This window comes from Siniperca chuatsi, linkage group LG5 (assembly GCF_020085105.1).
Source record: "Siniperca chuatsi isolate FFG_IHB_CAS linkage group LG5, ASM2008510v1, whole genome shotgun sequence".
NCBI classification, from domain to species: Eukaryota; Metazoa; Chordata; class Actinopteri; order Centrarchiformes; family Sinipercidae; genus Siniperca; species Siniperca chuatsi.
In genome coordinates this window covers 10,530,505-10,551,904 of record NC_058046.1, presented here as the reverse complement: position 1 = coordinate 10,551,904, position 21,400 = coordinate 10,530,505, and the positions used below count along the sequence as shown (strand labels likewise).

General features: G+C 39.5%; 1 long non-coding RNA gene across 3 annotated transcripts in view; it reads right to left on the bottom strand.

Annotated features, from left to right (window-relative positions):
- Nucleotides 1-21,400, bottom strand: part of LOC122875958 — a 64,953-nt gene that overhangs the window by 19,535 nt on the left and 24,018 nt on the right. The window contains exons 1-3 of one of the 3 annotated variants that reach the window (XR_006377975.1): nucleotides 16,233-16,504; nucleotides 5,620-5,672; nucleotides 4,647-4,949 (exon numbers count right to left, since the gene is read on the bottom strand). The exons of 1 other annotated variant lie outside the window; for it this stretch is intronic. This is a non-coding gene — a long non-coding RNA (uncharacterized LOC122875958). Of the gene's footprint in view, nucleotides 1-4,646; nucleotides 4,950-5,619; nucleotides 5,673-16,232; nucleotides 16,505-21,400 lie in introns of those variants that run through there. One more of the 3 variants, XR_006377974.1, reaches the window with a different exon arrangement.

Genomic DNA, 21,400 nt, shown 5'->3' with positions numbered 1-21,400 from the left:
GCATTCATGTATAGTCCAAAGAAACTGTATGTTTTTGTTACTGTTAGCACTGTTAAAGCTACGGCGAGAGGAGAGTTCAAAGTTCTCCAGTCTCTGTGGGGATGAAAGAGGCTGTCATGAAAGCACCAAGAGGACCTCATCCATAATGAATGCAGGGAGGAGGTGAATCACCAATGCAAGAAAGGTTCCATCTGCAAGCATAACTCAAATTTCAACCGTAGCCCTATTTTACTATCATTTTCCACAATACTGATTGAGTCTGGCCAAAATCTTGGCGAATGCGTTCTGCCAGGGAGTGCAGCTTTTCAATACAGTTGGATTAGGTCCGGTATTGGCTCTACATTAATGCTTACGCTGCTGTGTAGAGTGTATAAATGTATGTCACCTTATCCATGGTCACACTACTTACAATTTTCCCTGAAATTTACACATCACATGCACACAGGAAATGTAATTATACCCCACTGAGTGACTCAGAATGTCTTCTGTGAAAGTGGCCTATTGTTCCTGCCATCATCATCAGGGTTTCCTGCAGTGTATAGTGGAGGCAGTCCGCCACACCTGAAATAAAGCCTGCCTCTGCTAACATAATAAAAAATTATACAATTTTATGAATAGAACTTTATCTATTAGGAAAACAAAAAGAGCAGAGGTGCTACTTCACACAACACATGCGTAATCAAGATGTATAAGGATCTGGCTGACAGTAAAATCTTCTAAAGCCCTTTTCAGACCTGGTGAGAAAGTGAGATGTACAACATTCAACATTCAATGAAGTAAGAAACATTTACTTTAACAAGTTTAACTAATCTCAGATTTCAAAGAGCTAAATGACCTCTCAAAATTAAAAATACTCCTAGGAGAAGGAGACAGAGCATCTCTTGCTGCCCAGCATATATCAACATGGCACAACCTGAGGGACAATGAGTCTAGACACACACACACACACAGAAACACACACACATTCATAAAAAAAATGTTGCAATGTTTATGTAGTTTTCACTTTTATTTGTATTTTTAACTGCAAGTCAATATTTTTTATTATTATTATACTATATTATCTTACTTATATATACTGTATGTATTCTAATAGCACATTTTTTCTGTTTATGTTTTTATTTCATACATGCCGTGGCAATGTTAACATCTGTTTCCCATGCCAATAAAGCCCAATTGATTTGAATTGAAGAATGTTATGATAAAAATGTAAAAATGTTATAATAGCAAGAAAGAAGACTGTTTTCTGTTCTGTCACAGGCTGCATCACTGAACGTAGTTTGCCGTTGAAGCTTTAACTAATGACCATCGTGAAGCGAGGGACGTTTGCCCACTTTCTTCTCAATGTGAATCTCAGTGGGTGCATGTCTGAAAGGGGCTTCAGCAGCAACGTCTCTTTCCAGAAATCATGACCCTGTTACTCAAAATAATCCACAGACCTTGTTGTGAGCAGTTTCATCAGTAGAAAGAAAATTGTTCCTTCATGAAACGCAACTACACAACTGATTGCATGTGAAGAAGATTTCCCACTAGACATAACCAACATCAAAATAATAGTTATGATTTGTAAAACAAAGTCAAGTGTTTCAATGAGGGTGGATGGGATGCTGTTCACTGTTGCCCACATTCTGATTTCAAGTTGCTAAAAGTGTGTATCTTTCCTAGTGTGCCTTTCAGAACAATTAAGAGGAAGTGCAAGTAACACAAGGAGTGTTTAAAACGAATAACATGTTAGGGTTGATATGTTTAACATTTATTTAAGTGAGTGAGGATGAGGGGTTTAGTCTGCCTGCAGCTTGCAGCCTGTTTTCTAATCCAGTGTTTCCACTCACAACTTCAAGTCCTCTGCCAACCAGACTCTCCAAGCAGAGGAATTGAGGTGCATTTGCTACCCTCATTATTTAGCCGCAATTCCCTCAAAAGGTTATTATTAGCCGCAAGAAGGATGATTATGAAAATATGTTATTGTAGGGCAGGAAAGCCCTTAGGTCCTGTCAGTCAGTAGCAGGCTTAATGCTGTGCTGGCTGGAGCACTGCTCTGGGCCCACAGCTGTGTCTTGTCTGTTGGCAGGATGTGTGTGTGTGCATGTTTTCTGGTGTGTGTATTCTTAGTATGTGAGAGTGTGTCAACAGTTTCTCTTGATCATGCTTGTCTTCAGTATTTTTTGAATTGCACTTGTGAAGGAGTGTTTTATGCGTTGGTTTGTGCAGGGCTACATGCATAGGCTTTGCTCGCGCATGTGAATATTGTATTGTAGGAATGTGTCTGAGCTCTAATTTGGGTTGGAGTTATTTCAAATAGAGGACCCAGCCGATTGGCTGCTTCTATGCTGACATCATTGCAGGCTCTGAGGAGCAACGAGCTTGCCAGGTTTTGTCTGTGACTCACGCTCAGTCTACAATCTGTAATGTGCCAGTTTACAGCACACAGTCAACAAACACTGGGCTTATATTATATGGCACAATGAAGGAACACATGAAGGAGGCTACAAAGGGCCTGTGTGCCGATCTGCACATTGGACTTTTAGTTATTCAAACATTTCTCAGCACAGAGGTCAGAGTAAAAAATTATTTCATTGGTTGAGTTGACCTTCAGTGGGAGGAACCAAAAAATTATTTTATGAGGGATAGGGATTAAAGGATAAGTCTGGCATTATTGTATATATTTCTTATTGACAACAAATCAAAAAGACCAAAACCAACAATGCTTAGATAATCTCTCAATACTTGCGGACTTCCCTACCCGGTCTGTGGTACTCAGTTTTAACTGAAGACATAAATCTTTGAAAACAGGTCACAGATCTATAGCTTCTGTAGTTTTTAGTAGGGATGTTCCGATCAAGTTTTTTTGTCTCAGTCCTTTAATATTGGGTATCTGCCGATACCAAGTCTGATCCAATACTTATTTTTACCTAAATGCTGATTAAATATGTATCTGACACATTTGAAATTATACACGTAGCCTTCTAAATTCGACCCACCTTATTTTTCACAAGCTACTTAATCCAAATATGGAAAGTCCTGATTCCAAACGTTTATAAGCTTGAATTGTTAATATGATATGGAAGAAAGATTAACTGGGAGAATGTGACTCCTGAAACTGACGTAATGATCAGTGATCAGCTAAAGAAAATGTATCACTCTGTTGGGTTTGTTGGGACTAGAAACATTGAGTCATAATTATTTAACTCATAAACAATCTTTGGCAGAATACAGATAAAATAGAGGTCTTTGGCACAGAGAAATAAAATAAATTAGGAACCTACTAGTAAGTAGGATCAATTCACTGCCAGCCTTATTCTTTAAAAGGTCAAATAGGGAAGAGATAACAAATCAGAACATAAAAAAAATATAAAAGACATCTTTTTCACTTGCTGTATATTTTAATATATACTGTATTAACAATTAGATGTCAGCATTTTGTTCATCTAATTTCAATAATCATGTATTTTGATAGTCACTAAAAGGCTACCTGGACAAATACACCATATTTCTGTAAAATAAAGAAATATATCACAGAAAAACAATTACATTTCTTATAGTGCTCTCTGAAAGTACTAAAGATTTAAAACAAAAGACGCCTTTTTAAAACCTTTATTCATTACCATGAAACTCAATCTTAAATGCCTGCTCTGTAGTGGCTTGATCTCCAGAGGTCTGCTTGGTTGTCTGAAATTCTTACACTGTGATTCATTTTCTTTGGCAATTATAGTTTAACTCAACCAATGAGATTATTTCTACCTCAAAAATAGCTTTGTCTCTGAGAAATCTTTGTAGAGTTAGAACTCGGCTCTGAAAAACGTTTTGAGGTATGAAATTAATTTTAGCTTTCCATGCTGTTCAGTTTAGCTCAGAATACATGTTTCTGTTTGTACTCCCCACTGCATGTACTGCACCATCTGTTTGCATTATATCAGACATCCTGTCATCTCTTGGAAACTTGGAAGTTGGTTGTATCTTTCTGCACCTAGACAAATTCCTACACATTTGTTTTATGTAGTGATAAAATTGGGAGAAACCAAATTGTGTGAAATAATTGTATGATGTGCATTTTCATCTTCTTTTTATCCCACAAATGATTTCTGTCTTTATCCTGTCATGAAAAACAGACTTACAATAAATACTAAATACTCTTACTCCTAATCGGGAAGTGACAGTTTGTTAACGTAGGTATGTCTTCATCCCCCCAAACACAGAAATTAGGGTAATTCAGTACTTACATACACAAGGACATATCATTTCCATGTAAATAGAAAGAACCAAGATGACATAAAAATCCTCAGATGCTCAAAAATAATTTGTACAGACGGGTTGTAAGTGTTTTAACTGAATGTCAAGCCTCATAGCTTCTTCTAATTTGCTACATAAGTAATCTGCTACTGTGCTTCAGTGCCAAGTGAGATGACTGAGCGGCTGTAATGATTTGTTCGCATTCCACAGTTAGAAATCAAAAGCTGCAAAGGCTTGTTAAGTAACAGCAGTAAAAACACAGTCATTGATGCAAAGAGCAGATTTAGCTGCCAACAATATCATTTTCCTTTTATTATTTGTTGTTCAGTTTATACTTTTGGCAGACAAACTGACTTTGCAGATAATAATCAGTATCTTATTGCAGATTTTGATGATTACATTCTTATAGATTCCTAATTCTTCATAATGAGTGTTCATGATTGTTCATGTTCAGTTGGAATTTTTTCAGTTGTCACAACAACACACAACAGAAAAAGGGCTCTTTTGCCACTTATTAAAGGCATGGAGTGGTTACAGATGGGTTTGTGTTTTGTGTGGTCAGCTGCATGCAGCCGTCTGGAGGCTGCATGGCTGTTGTTGTTGTTGCTGTTGCTGTGGCTGCTGCTTGATAATGAGCCTCTGGCACTGAGCTGCTGTCAGTCTGGCAGACAGACAGGCCTTCGCCCTGGTCACTGCCGCCTCATGCCATCTGGGTCCCTGCTCTGAGAGGGGAGGACAGGGACATGCCAATGGGAGGACACGGGATAAGGTCACACGCACATTGGCCTACTGACTTTCTTACCGTTTGACTGACTGACTGACTTGGTGTATTGGTTTTCTGTCTCAAGACTGGATTGTACAGGTTTAATCATGTCTGAGTGTTTTGAAAAATGCCAAAACGCATCAGTGAATATAAAATCAGATATGTAGCGTCTGAGGTGTTGCTCCTGACACATAGATAGTTTAACAAGACTAGTACAGCCAGCTAGTGGCTCTGTGAGGCTGTACTTATGCACAGTGGTGCTCTCAATGACAATGCTAACATGCTGATGTTTAGCAGGTAAAATGTTGTAACATGTACACCATATTAGTTTAGCTTGTTAGCATGCTAACATACATACATACATATATACAAGGAATTTGCCTTGTGTTGGTGTTTTGGTGCATAACAATATACATAGTAAGTAGAAGATATAAAAAGAAAGATAAAAGCAAGTACTGCATGTCAGGAAGCATAAATAGGAAATTGACAATAAAAAAAATAATAATCGAAAGAGCTGTACAGTGTTGTGAAGGAATGTGCAAAATATTGACCACGGAATGTGCAAAAGTTCACAGTATGAAGTATAAAGAATATGTGCAATGTGCAGAGATAACAGTCCAAATGCTCACTGGATCTGATGAATGTCAAGGTTTGGTCTGGGCTGTGTACAGTCCACTGTGTGCTGTAGGAAGAAAACATTAAATTGCAGAATGAGAGCAGTAGGGACCAATACAGTAAGCTATGTCCCAATGACTAATAAGGCTTTAAACAACTCCATCTGTGATAATCTACTAAATTTCCACTAATGCGAACCATATGGAGCCATAAATCCTGGCTGAGATACTCAGCCTTATTTTGGACTGCATATTTGCTGACATCATACCACAGCAGTGACAAGACACTCCACAGTACACCCCCTCCACATCCACACTTCTCAGATCATTACGCAGCCGGTCATGTAAACAGACTCGTCCATGTAGAAATACTGCACCAGCACCAACAAGCTGACCTGTCATTAAACAGGGCTCTCCCCCCAAAGCCGAAACCCCCATCGCTGCTTAATTATGTATGTGGGCTGAGCAATCAGTCTCCCTGTATGGTACTGTACACTCTATCGTGCTGCTTCCTTGAGCTCGCAAGCTGATTATGGAGCTTTGGCAGTCCAAGCACTTTGAATTATTTAAATCTCTGTTAAGCCTGCCGTACATATATCAATGTAAGAAATAGATTAGGGGCTGACATGTTTTTTCCTCTGGCTTTGCCCCCCACTTGCCTTTTCCTCAGAACCTGACAAACACTCCACACAAATCATAACCGTGCTTTTCAAGGAAATGGCAATTTCTCTAATTCCCTATTGAGGCATGTCTCACAATGGATGTTGCTTTTAGCCGTATTGGGGTTGAGATTACGCTGCTAGATTAAGGATTGTTTTTTTGTGCAGAGTTCTCAGTGTGTAGAAAGGTCCAGTGAGAGACATGGAGAGGGCTTTTGTGCACCCAGAAGGGCCCACCCTGGAGAACAGGGCTTGTCCAAGGGAGGCCCTCACGTGGGTGGGCTGTGGAGAGGTGATGGATCCCCTTTTCACACAACCCCCTGGAGGAAAGCACACAATCAATATCCTGCTGTCTGCTTCCAGTGCCAATAAATGAAAACACGGTGGCGTAAAGAGATGAATAAATAAAGGGAGACACTCTTTTTTACATTAGGGGCGGGATTGTACACAAAGCTGAGCAGATACTGCATTTAGAAAGACTATAATGGCCTCCCCCTTCTCTCAACGGGATACTGCTGCAAATTTATGTTTGCAGCTAACAGATTTGTTCACAGGGCAGAAAACAAGCAGTATTTATTCAGTGAAGTGCAAGCTGCCTCAGATTTGTATAAATGTTTCAATTAAGCCTTGTGAAAATCGATGCCGTAACATTTCCTTGCCATTCTTTCAGTCTGCAGGTTCGCTGCAGTTGACAGCTGCAGGTTAGGTGTCAAGATTGGGTGTTAAATTTGTAAATAGGTCTTTTTCCTGTCAACTGACATGAAATTACAGCTAGGGGTAATAGAACAGAGGAGCTGTCTGTCAGGTGGGAAAGAGAGGGAGAACAGAGAGGCCAGAGGAGAGCGACGTGCCCATCAGGGTGGATGAGTGACAGGGGATGAGAGAAGCTCTTCAATCCACTCTCAGGCTGCCACAGAAATGAATTCACATCTCCCCAATTGCACCATTAGTGGAGAAAGAGCAAAGGCTTTCTGTGCTTTTCATGCAGTCAAGGGAAACCAGAAGTGAGGCTTGCTGTGTTTTACTTCCTTAAGTGCTTCATAATGATGTTAATACTGTATGTCTACTCAGTTGCATGACTATGCTAATCCTGTAAGTGAGATATCCCTTGTGGCAAAGAAAGTCTGGCAATCACTGAATTCACACACTCGCACTCAGATCTGATTGCCAACAAAGAGACTCTACAGTTTCCTCAGTATTAGCACTGTTAGCACAGTTTTCACCAGTCATATGATTGTATATCTGTTGCTGTCAAATGCTAATGAAGAAAGAGTTGGAGCACACGGACAGCAGTTGATGGGATTTTCCAATGTTTTGATATTGCAGACATTTTGCACAAGAAATATAAGATTTGTTATTGCCAGCGATCTACCCAACACCCACCCGTTAACATTCAGAGGCAAACACAGTGTGAACACGCAGAAGTTATTTGGTTTCTGTCGCCTCCATTATAAGTCCCAGTTCCAGCACATAAAATGAAGTCATTTCTCTGCCAACGTTGGCAGACTGCCCAAAGCTACTGACGGTTTTCTGTCCTTTTCTGCCACAGAACTCTGAAAAGTGACAGGTGATCTATGGCTGCTTGAAGGCTGGGATCTAAATCTGAAACGAGCTTAGCCGCAGCTCACGAAATGAGAATTGATAATCGAATGATGCTGAATGAGGGGGCCTGTCAGTACATTGTAAGGGAGCTGACGGATTTAGTTAAGGGAGAAGGAAGGCATGGCGGATGAATTTTGGCAGGATAAAGAATTGCTCAGCACAGAGAGAGAGAAGCTGATCCCCCTACAGCTATTTCTGATTTTCCTGACTGTTTAGATGTTGGTAGTGTTCTAGACGGATAACTGAAGGGGTACTGAGCATATTATGATCAGGTCTTTATAAAACACAACAGGATAGGTCAATTCTTTGTTAACCTAACCTCAAAGCCTGTCTGGTTTATAACTTTAAAAACAGTAGAGTGACAGCGGCGATGAGAGAAAGAGACACAGAGAAACAGAGAGGCGAGAGATTTCATGTGACCAAGGTCTAGATCCAGGGTCAGACCCATGATGTTTAACATAAATGGTTCATGATTTAGCCCACTATGGCAAAGAATCCCCACCCCAACACTTCTCTAATGCTTTCCTCTTACACTGTCTTCGATGCACTAGGAATATTGATCTCTATTTACTGTACTCTGTGTAATGAATTGATTCATAAATACAGTTAATACCAGGAAGACCATGAAAGTGCCTTTTTATGTAAAGAAGAAAACATATTCTTTGGAGGCAAACTTTCAAATATTAATGAAATATGACATTTCTTTTGGGATGATTAAACTGATTATTTTTTGCTGGGAGTCAATGAGAGTGCTTCCCATTCATTATAAATTTCAAAAATAAAAACTATAACGAAAAGTATTCCCTGAAGACATTTTTTTCCAAGACGAAAATGAGACTTTGTTTTCGTCAACGAGTGAAAACAAACACAACACAATATGTGAAAGACAGATGAATGGACAAGTACATTTGCTAAATGACTTTTTTAATGCAGTGCATCTGTGCATTCTCCTGACAGGTAAAACAGTATCCTCCACCCAAAAATACCTCAAGTCAATTTAGCTTCTCAACCTGTAGCATTTATAAGCAGCATCTTGCTTGCATCTCTAACATTACGTCTCTGCCAGTAATGTTAGCTAACGGAACCAGTTCTTGGAAGGAAAAAGTGACAGATTTGTGGAGTGGCAGCAAAACAGCTGGGACAAACCAGGAAACATGTAGGCTAGCACGCAGACATTTTGTATTAAAAAGTAAGCTGACGATAACATAACATTATGAAGGGATGTGGATGTTAACGTCACTTTTTGTTCACTATTGTTTTTGTTATAGCCTATTGGTAGGACTGAGTGCAGGATTATTAATCTACAGTCAATCTACCTCTAAATGTTGTTGAACAAATATGCTAATATTATCTACCGGTTTTATCTGCTCGGCGCAAGATAAACTCAGGCAGTGAATAGTATTTTAGTGAATAAAAAAGTGAATACATCTTCTAAAAACTTGAATAAAATGTGACCAAAACTATTACACATTTGCATCTAATTCTAAAAATAAATCACAAATAGGTGCCAAAATGAACACTGCATTCAGATCACTATCATGTCACAATGGTGGATGTTTGTATTGTCATGTCCTCTTCTTTTAAGTTACTGCTGGTTGTAATGCTCATGAGCATGGCTGACGACACCCATAACTCTCATGTTGCATTACAACACTCAGAAGACACTCATGACTCATGACACACTGTGGATATTATGACTTCCAAGGTGATGTGATATGACAGCTATTAGTGCTACAGATATTCTTGCTTTTCTTGGACCACCTCTCACAGTGCCTTTTAGTGTCATACTAGCTGCACTGTAGAAAGTTTGCGGCAGTGAGGGAATTAATTGGAAGCTGTGTGCGCAGCTTTGTGAAATCACATTTGAGCCTCGTAAAATCTCTCAAACTCCAGTTGAGAATGGAAACTTTCTTGAAATATTGCTCGTGATAGTTGTGGGAAGTTTTCTCCCAAGTCTGTCAGAGTTCTGACCTCTCAATATCAGTTTACTGGTTCCCAAACCTTTTTTTGGCAGGGAACCCCTCATTGAGGTCAGAAAATTCCCCATGAAAACTGTGTTTATACTGTGTTTGAAAGTTTACAGTGGTTTACAGGATAATAATGCAATACTTTAGTTCTCAGCAGAGCAGATCATGGCCCTTCTTGTAGTTATTTTAAAGACTTCTCATGTAGAGGCAGGCAGTGTAGTGTTGCAGTTTGTGCAAACGCCGCTGGTAGCAGTTATCCATTTCACAATATCAGATATGATTACATTTATTTTGTTTAGTTTGGGCTTTAAGAGGGTTTATCCCTTTTTTAAAAGAATCCAGTTTAGTTAGTTTGTGTATCGCTAGTGAAAACTAGTTAGCCTAGCTTGCTAATGTTAGCACTGATTTTCACTAGACAATACTTTTTTGTTCATGATATCTCAAATGCTGCTGAGTCATTAGTTCTGCACACTCAGTGCTGTTTTCGTCCCGCATTGTACAAATGGGTTTCTAGCTAACGTTAGCTATCTCTCTTGCATCGGTCTAGTTGTGGTGATGACCAGACACTATGACAAAAGTGACATGACAGCTCTGAGTAGTAGTAGTAGAGTACTTATTTCTTGGCTAAAATTATTTTAATTTGAAATGACTTTAAGATGTGTTTGATATTATTCAGCTGAAACTACTAAAAACTCACAGGCCAAAGAAATACATGACAGTGCAGAGCAATAGGGCAAAACGTCTGTAGTATTATCACTTGTTTTATTACTGCTTTAAGTGTTATGAGCATGCAGTGTCTATTTTAAACATTACAAGTATTACAGCTATTTGAATCTTAAGAATGACAAAGCTCCGAAGTGTGATTGCAGCAATTCAAAGCAGTGATTTAAAAGGGCAAAAAAAAAATCAGTAATTGTGCAAAATCTGGATAGACAATGGTAAAATGATAAACGAAGTCGTTATTAATGTCTGTAAAGTGAGGCCATAGATTTATATCACAGATATAATCTTCATATGAAGTGGTACCCGAAATAGTTATAATGTTCAATGCAGTGATGTTCAGTGCCATTATCTTCACCATCATTCCCCCTCCCTGAAGTACCTGCCCTTATCAGGCGGCTGGATATGGTCCTGTCTTCCTCTGCAGTGTCGTTAACAGTACCCCTGTGAACGCCCGATCAATCCACCAGTGCTAGGAGGCTATCCCTGCTAATGGCTAATGAAAGGTGTAATTACAGCAGGTCAAGGGAGGCATTCAGACACAGAGGAGAGAGACAGTGACGAGTTCATTTAGATCATTAGAGCTGAAATGTGTCTGCCTCGTTAGACTGCAAGTCACCCGCATTATCCTGATGATCTCCCTTTGTTTCTATTAGACTGAGTGGGCGGCATTCGATGGTGCAGTAGATTGTAGAATTATGAGTGGAGAAAGGTGAGTTGATTTAATTAAAGGGAGTCTAGAGTGGAACAGAATTGAAAAGAGGATAATTGGAATAAGTTTAGGAGTCACAATGATACTGGGAGTATTTTTCGCAATTTCCTACATTACTATAATTTCACATTTTTGCTACAGCTTGAAAATAGTGCATTTATCTCCAATTAATGTTTTGCACGGCTGATCTTGTGACACGCATGGCACATGAAATTCAAGCTTTCACACAATTGCTCATATGTCACACAATATCTTCAACTTCTCACAATGTCTTCAACAAGGGTTGCATCTTCCCGCAATTTCAAACGCCGCTAATAGCCTGAACACCTTGCCTCTGAGGGCCCCTGCAAATAGACCTGCAGCTGTATTTTTAGATGGCTATTAATACCTCCAGCTAATTCATTTCAGCTCTCCAGGCACCTAGCATGGCCTCTCAATTATGGATGAGGGGAAAGTCATTGGATTCTCGGCGCTGAGAGGAAGCTGATGGTAGTGACAGGGCACTCTCTGCAGACGCATGACAAACAGGCAGACAGCTGAAGGACAGGCAAGAGGATAAGGGGAGATCTGTGGCACAGTTAATAAGCCTGATTATGTTTAAATAATAATTAATACTCAATAAAAAACTAAACTTTCTCACTTAAGCAGGTTGCTTTTTAAAGTTAGGACAATGATACAAGGGGAGCAAGAGAGACAGTGTAAGATGTACAATGGACAGTAGACTACAGTGTTTGAGCCAGGATACTTTTCTGGAGGGGTCTCTGCTACATCAAAGGGGGAAGATAAACAACACTGTGACAACTGCACACCCGCAGAGTTCAATTTAATCTTAAAATAACATCAAAAATGATATAAAATGATTTCTTTGATTTTTTAAAAGAAATTATAAAATGATATAGATGAAAAATAGGGTTAGAAAGTGTTCCCTTTTCATGAGAGCTTAACTGTCCCGCTGACAAATATTTTAGCAGTATTTTATTCAAAGTCAACTTTAAAGTAAATTTTTTTTATCTAGAAAATCAGACCAATTTGCTGTAGTTCACATTTAGTGATGATACCTCTATTACTACAGGATTACCTAAAATGACCTTTTTATTATTCAAATCATTATATTAAAAAGTGGCTTATTTAGAGATGACTGCCATGTAATTTTACAACTATGGAAATAATGACAAACTGCAGCAAAGTCACATCTGACAATTAAAACTAAAAACATCAGATTTAAAGTGATCCTGCTGACAGTCTCCCCTTTGGATTCTTAGCTAATGGTAGCTAACGTTATAGTTCCACAGCCTAACATAACAGCTGCTCAGCAGTGTGCCTGAAGATCCCTATTAAGGTGATTTAAAATATTAATGTGATGTACTTAAGAGTATAAACTACTGTTTACTCTCTGGTAGCGTTAACTGTTGGTTAGTTCCCAACTGCTATCTAGATATAGCATACCGAAAATGACATATAACTCACAATCCTTGCTAAGTCTTTAAATATCAAAACGATACAGATTGGCATTTCACTCCCTAAAAATAGTTTGGCAGCTCATACAGACTGTGGCTTGCTATGCATGTTTACTAGCTAACAGCCAACAGCTCATTTTGGATCTTCAGACATAACTGCAGTCAGGTTATAACTGCAGATAAAGCATACTGTGAGAATAAAGGGCATTTGCCCCGTGTACCGTGACTAGCTGCTGGGTGTCATTATATATGTATCACAATATTATATATACAGTAATAGACATTCATATTATGCATGCTTATTTATTTTCCTAATATCATGTAACAACAAAGCGTGTAGCTTGTTGCATTCTGTCGCCTTTGATGAATATTTAAGCCTCCAGACTTTACACAGCAGTTTTATGTTTCTGTAACTTCAAACCGAATCAGAGGGGGGTTATATTTACTCTATATTCACTTCCATCTCCTATGCTTTATGAGAAATACAAGGGCAAAAGAAAAGAGCATGGAATTAACTACAGAATAACGCTGCCTCGCTCCCTCCTGGGAAAGAGTCGGCCGCAGATGAACCATGTTACATTTTTGAGAAAGACTAAATCCCTCTGAACAGTTTCTCAGCTGGGCTCCTCCTGGTTCACCACCAACATATTCATTACTCTTGTGAGCGACAAGGAGAGCATGTGGGTAAATTGGGTTTAGCTCCTGACCTTTGGGGTTTGATTAATGGGCCCTCTGTTCTGCAGCTCTATAGCAGTGGTCTGGGGGAGCTGCTGGGTGTTGAAGGGGTGAAGTGACAGGCCAAGAAACCCAGCACAAACCCATACATCCTCCATCCAGATATTCATCTCAAACTGAAAGGGCCGGACCTAGGCAAGGACTACCGACCCGATCTGAAGGATTGCCTCTGCCTTTAGAATTCATCAAACTTCGGTAGTATTTTTATACACTGATCTCAGCTTGTAATCTATGACAACATGTTTCAAAATGATTATTTTCCTTCATGATTCAGTTTTTTTAGTGACAAATAGCAGACCTCAATGGCAGTTCAAGCACTTTTATGGACACAGATTATTTTTACATTATATATTGTAGGCTTGAGCACCATTTAAAATATGTTGTTATATACAATATACATTATATATTGTAGGCTTGAGCACCATTTAAAATATGTTGTTTATGGTGTTGTTTTATTTTTTTCTCTCGGTGTTCAGGGACACACACACATCAGAGTTTGACTAGCGCAAAAATGTGATTAGCAACGGTCCAATTTCCAAATCGAATTCACCTGACAGCATAAAACATAAAAAGGCAGCGGGCCTCCTTAAATAACCCTGCTTAGCTTCAAATTGTATCTGCCACACATCAGGAATCAGAGACCAAGAGCCAGATAATCGGGTTTGCTTTCTCTGCCCACCTATTATGACAAATTAAAGAAGTCTGGAAGCCATATTTTTCCGAGCAGCGGGTTCTTAGCTTGTCATTAGCTAACAGACTGACAAATTGATTAGTATTGATCGCAGCCAAAGCCTTGCAGCAGTCTGCCTTGTCTGTGGTATTCTACAAGGACCTATAGGAAAGGTCATAACATATTCAGAGCAGACTAAAGGATTTCATGTGGCTTTGGGGGCAAGGGGGAGAATCTGAATAAAGATGTCATGGACTATTGGCTAAGTGAGAAAAAGAAGCAGTTTAAGTACACTACAATAAATGTACCTGAAATTCTCTTAATGATGCATTCCATCAACTTATTGTATGTACTAACAATTTTGTGTTTAGGTGATGTTAGCTGCCTTTCCCTTGAAAAGATTGAACAAATGAGAAGACAACAATTTTTACAATTTACAGCTGTGATCTTGATGTCACATCTATTTCCTTTCTATTATGAACAATTCCATTGCTTAGAGAATGCATCATTATCGCAGTATATTTTGTGAATTTTATCCGTCCTTGCAGTCTCTTCTTTTGGAATCATACATGTGGAAATGAAACTATCCACTGGACTGTAGTCGTAGAGTGGATGGTCCAGTGGACAGTTTCGTTTCAGCCTTGTACCATGCAGATGAGATTATTTGTTAACTGGATTGGATTACATGAAACACATCAAGCGAGGCACAAGAACAAGAATGCACAATGAGAAGCAACCATACATGTCTGATTTGCACACTAGCAAATGTGTGTTAGAGCCTTGTAACTACACATCAACATCAACATCATGTGCTGTGCCTCAAGAACCTGCTAGTTAACAAAAAAGACTTTAGAGTAAAGACTTGGGCTAGACAAGACAAAGTCTTTTCTTCTCAGTCTGTTGCCTTTAACTATAAGCATTAATACGATCATGTGTTGCCATGCCCTCTCGAATTGTGCTTTACTTGAGTATTTCCATTTCATGCTATTTTATACTTCTACATTTCAAAGGGAGATACTGTGCTTTTTACTCCACTATATTTATTTGACAGCTTTAGTCACTAGTTACTTTACAGATTAAAAGGACAGTTCGGGTTTTTTGAAGTGGGGTTGTATGAGGTACTTATCGAGAGTCAGTGTATTACCTACAGTAGATGGGGGTCGGCGCACAGCCAGTTTGGAGAAGCAGCTGCTCCGCAACAGGTGCTCAGCTGTGTATTGTTGTGGATTGGGATCAACAGTAATATGTATTTTAACCGCCAAAAAAAGTTCGACCTCAAAAGGTCAATATCAGTCTAAGTGTACTCTATAAAAGTAAAATTCTCACTGCTTTACCGTGCTGTCAGACAGCCCTTTCTTTTGGCACTGTATTTTCTCAACCGCGGGACTTCCATATTCCTACGCACTGTATTATGTCGCTCGCAAATCAGCTGTTTAGGACGTAGTTTGAGTGGTTTATTGAAGAGACAACAAATAAAAGAAAATAAAAATTTGTGATTATGACAGCGACAGAGAAATGCCGTTCACTGTGGAGACAAAAGGATACAGAAGAACTGCTGTAGATGGAGACTGAACGGGCTGAAAGAGAGACAGACAGAGGGGAAACTTGAGGCCGAGCTGGAGGCCAAGAGAGCGCCCAAGCTAACAGGTGGTGCAGATGTATAAACTGTGAGCCCATGTTCACGGACCCGGAGAGCTACTGCTGCCATGAGTGGGACTTGGTTACAACACAACTTGAGGATCTTTCTGAAGCCAAGGATGCCAGCGCCTCACACACAGCCTGCATCATCAACCATCCAGAGTTACCTGCCTTATCGACTGCCGGTGTCTTGCAGACCTTTTTCAATTTTCTGAAGGTAAATTGGGAAAAACGTCCCAGACCAGAAGGCAGTCCTAATGACAGTTTGTCTTCAAAATAAGTTTTTAGTTCTCACTACAATTTATTGCATAATGACTGATGATTATTAGACAACTAAAGTTTCTGGCTATGTTTTCCTTATCAACATAGATTACTTGTGTTAGCTCTTTGTATCAGCAAACTAAGCTGAAATCACAAACACTACAGCCATTAGTATACTGTGGTATGTGGTATTCACTGCTGTCTTACCTGATGGCTGGGTACAGCAGTGCTCTTCAGCATTTGTCTATGTGGCCGTGGTTGAACATAATCCTCTTGATGAACACTGCAAACGCGGAGTTGTCTCAATCGTACCGGTGGAGTGTTGATGTCTATATTCAGTGCAGCTAAGAAGGCCAATATTATAACGGAACACGGTGAAATATATATGGTGACCTAGACACTTGTTTGTTAGAACAGCCCGGAAAAACACAAGCACGCACCAGCTTTGAAATATTTAGAAAAGTCTGATTGTAGTCGCATCCAGCAACAGCACTTTCTTACAGGCAGCACAGCTGATTTACGAGCAGCGTAAATGTGCTGTAAAGCAGCACGTATGCGTAGGAATACAGAAGCACTGACTATTAAAAAGTACCTCATACAACCCCACTTCAAAAAACCCATACTATCCCTTCAAGATTTTACATACAAAACATATGATGCTGTCCTGCTACGATTATTGTGGCCAAAAATATCACGACAATCATCAAACTTTCCTGAAATACTACTATTTGAGCTGAAATATAGTAAAATTCTCTCACACCATGTTTGCCTTGGATTTACAAAACCTAACAAACAAACAGTAAACCGTATATTGCATTTGCCAGTCGGATGTTAAATGTTTAGGACGGTTGACTGGTGATTACTTTGACTGCAGCATCATGTCATTTTTTTCATACATTTTCTGATTTCTTTGGGGTGTTAAGGGATAAAATCCTTTTAAAAAGCAGAATGTTTGTACAAGTGCACAGATTGTTATGGACTGTGGCAGAATTATATTTGGCTCTTAAAGCCACTAGCATTGCCCGCCCCTCTGCACACTACCTCTGCTCTACTACTGACAAAAACACCACAGGCAGAGCTTAATGCTGACCCATGTTAAGACAGCGAGTTTCCTCTCTCTGTCTCTCTAAAGTGACGAGTCTGCTCCCACAAACGTCCGTAGATCAACTAGCTAATGTTAGCATCAGAATCAGAAATACTTTATTCATCCCCGAGGGGAAACTCTTTTGTTACAGCAGCTCACTATCGTGTCAATGCACACAGGAATAGAAGTACTAAGCAAAAAATATAATACACTATAATACAGGTCAGATAAATTAAGTACCAAGTGGGTATAAGTATAAAATTAAAATTAAAATTAGCAAGCTATGCCACAGTAGCTAGAGCTAGACAGACAGAGACCTAGTTGTCTGGTCCTGCTTGACTGGTAGACAGGTGCTCCTTTGTGGCTAATCAAAAAAAAACTGCTAATGAAGACAGGATTGTGTGTTGGTGCTGTGTGTGCCCTCTGAAAACAACAATAGTCACAGTAATGACGGTATTAAAAATTGTCGGCGGCGTTGTTACTATCAGTATGCTTCACCAAGGTATATAGTAAAGCTGGCATACAGGCACACCTCTAATGCCTTAGTGTGTTCCCTTCATATTTGTAGTTGTGTGTGCCTGATTAGCTACTAGTGTTTTAACTATACTCATCAATTTCATTCCACTCCCTGAAGCTTGCAGGTTATGGAACAACAGCAAGAGAAGGGACTTTTGTCACGAAAGAATGTCATGAATGCCTGCAGCCTCCCTTTGCAATATGTGCACAGACTCATATCGATGTTTACGTAGGTATACAGTAAATCAGCCTGCCCAGACGTGGGTATACGCTGTATACCTGTACAGCTACACCTACACTGCACACCACAGCAGTCTTTTCAGGTATCTTTTCCTCACCCAGCTATTATGTTGCTGCTGTTTGTTCAGTGCATTTCCATGATGTTACTACTGTAGTTAAGGTTACAAACAGAGTTGTGCTGCAATAGATATCACAATTACATATGGCTGTTTGTAGAGGGCATCAGCATGCATTGTAGCGTGAAGGCATGAGAATATAATATAAATGTGAACATCCACTATTGTGGTGAGTGTTGCTAGTGTTGTTATTCTGTCCAATGCCTCACCAGATTGAATTCTTACTTAAGTTTTTGGACAGTAGATGCTCCAAACAGATTTATGGAGGAACAATCATCCAATCTGACAAAATACAAGACTCCACATTATTTGTTGTCCAGTGGGAGATTCACCAGTACATTCAGACAACAGCAAAAATAGCAGCGCTGGTTTATTGCAGGTGCAGCTTTCATCGAGCTGATGATGAGGTTCGCTGGGCAGGTTAAAAAAACGAGGGAGGCATTTTGGACCAGGTTGGGCTTAGTTTTTTTCTCCCAGGTTGTCATGGTAACAGCAGCAGCAGCAGGGCATTTTAGGACGCCGACTCTGGCCAGAAAAACATCTCCAGGGCTCAGTGTAATACAAGAGCCCAGAATGGGAATATTGAGACACATAAACGCACAGAAGGAAGCAGAGGGCCACAGAGTGGAGTGAGGCTAAACTACGTATGAATGGCCATTTTCTGCCATCATTACCATTTACGACGCACAATGTGAGTTTTATGAGTGGGCAATCATAGCGTGTGCTGCACTGTTTGTGTATTGTGTTTGTGTATATGTGCAAGAACGAGTCACAGAGAGAGAGAGGCAACATAGGAAATAATAATAAGAAAACAGACCATTAAATTCAAGATTAAAATTGATATCCAATGCTATTATGCAATCTTTGCAGTCATGGAAACCTCAAACATTTGTTTTACCAATTATGACTAAAAATGTTCTTCTGTTCTTTGAAATTATTCTTATTTATTTACTCAGTTAAGTTTTAACTTATTTTAAGAATACACAGCTGGCCAAGTCCCCTAGACCTGGATTAGCAAAGGTCCTTATGCAGAATTGCAGGTGATGTGTTTAAGTTATGCAGCTGTGGGATGGATATAACCTAATGGGTGTAATTTGCCTAATCTTTGATGGTCTTAAGACCGCGGTGGAAACGCAAAAAACAATGGGCTGAAGGAATCTTTTAGTTATTAGTACTTTGGGTGGAAACACGGCTCTAGATGGCAATTCTCGCCTAAGTGAGACAGTAAGAGATAGAAAGAGATAATTCTGGTTCTCAGTTTATTCCTCTGATTAAGTTTCTGATTCTGGACTAATGCATGCAGAAAGCCTTTTTTTCTGAAATGCACATTTTCATTTAATTTTATTTATTTATTTATAAGGACAATGCACATTTATAAACATTTCTGTAAATGTGCCAGCTGGCTAATGTTCAACTGCAGTCCTTTGATGGGATGTTTTGAAACCAATGAGGTGATGATTAAAATGTACAGACAGAAGACAACAAGACACCATAACAGCAGCAACAAAATAAGCATTCTCAAGACAGTGCACAATCCATGCAGAGCAACAGGAAACAGCAAAACACAGTCAAGGAATGCTGATTATAACCACTGACACATGCAGAGCAGCAATAAGCAATAAGACATAAATAAAATACAAAATGTAAGAAAAAGTTATAGAGTAGTTAACAGTGGAGTGCACATATTTTGCTACTGATAGACAATAATGTGAACCATTGACCTCCATGAAATGAAATCTCTTTTTTTAACATTGTTAGCGTCGTAGTTCTAGGGATGGTAATCGGACTGTTGGTTGGCCGGTCAGTAGGTCGTTCAACCACTTTGGTCCAGACTGAAATATCTCAACAACTATTCAATGGGTTGCCATGAAATGTATACAGTCATGGTCCCCTGAGGATGAATCATACTGACACTGGTGATCTCCTGACTTTACCTCCGGCACCACCATGAGGTTGAGATTTTTGTTTTTTTACTGAAATGTCTCAACAAATGTTAGATTTATTGCCATGAGATTTGGTACAGACACTCATGTCCCCCTCAGGATAAATTGTAATCACTTTTGGTAATCACTTAACTTTTCACCTAGCTACCGTCACATCTAAGTTTGGTTTATGACGAAGTAATGACATTCTTATCAGTCTTAGCTGTACTTTGTGTTTACTGCTAATTAGCTAATTTTAGCATGCTAACATGGTAACATTTACTACGCTTACTACACTGGTGATGCTAGCATTTGGCTCAAAGCACCACTGTGCCTAAGTGCAGCCTCACAGAGTCACTAGCGTGACTAGCGTATAGCACAGTTGGTCAGATTTTATACTTTATAATTATCAACTTTTCCCCAGCCATGAACGGAACATACAATATCAGTTAAGTGTTAAATATAAATATCCAAGGTTGTTTAACTTGGTACCAGTAAGGTGTTAGCATGACATTTACCTCAGGGAGACACACTTGTTTCATGAAGCACCTTGAACTTGACTTGGATGAAAAGGTGCTGTAACACAGGAGTGTTCCTGGTATTCAAGTGTTGCAATGTAGTTGTTGTTTCAAAGATTTGATTATTTGTGCTGTGTCAGCTGCCACATAAACCAGGTCAAATGTGCTTAGTGCAAACTTTCATTACATGAGAAGATTCAATTCAAAAGATTTAATTTCCCAATATATTGTATTCCAACTGCAATATAAAGCCCCTTTTACACTGGACAAAAAACCCGCTAACACCCGCTGACATCTGGCTTTTGTCTTCAGTGTGAAAGGGTACAATCAGCATTCACTCTCGGGTAAAATGACTGTGCAGTAGTCACGCGTATTTATCAGCTCCGGCTCGGATTGGTAGTGATGTAAACATGACACCCGGGTGGACAATAAATATAAATGTCTCATCCATGTTTATGTAGTATTAGCATGCTAGGCTAACAGTCCGTCAGCTCTGACTTTATATCCGTGCTGTGACGTCATTCAGTCCATACAAACACCGTAAACCTGTCACCTGTCGTCTGCCCAGCACGGTGCTGTTAACCAGAAACACCGCAGCTTATTTTTATACAGTCTATATATGGGCTAGACACAGCAACTACCGTAACATTGTCACTAGCCTCCATGCTGCTTTCTACTGTTTACTAAAACTGATTTCCGGCACGTACATGACGTTGAAAGTGACACATCAGAAAAAACGGAAAAGGGAAAACTTATCTACTGGCAATGTGAAAGGAGTAAATGGTCTCTTTTTAGCTGGTTTACCCGCGTTTAAAAAACCTGCATATACATGCTAATTTTGGTGTAAAAAGGGTATAACACACAGTTGGTTGATCTGTTAGTGATTGTCAGCCCAACATAAAACTTGAGATGGCCATATCCTCATGAGGTGTCAGGAACTGGCTCCTTCTCATTGTCCCAGTGACTTGCTGCCAAATTC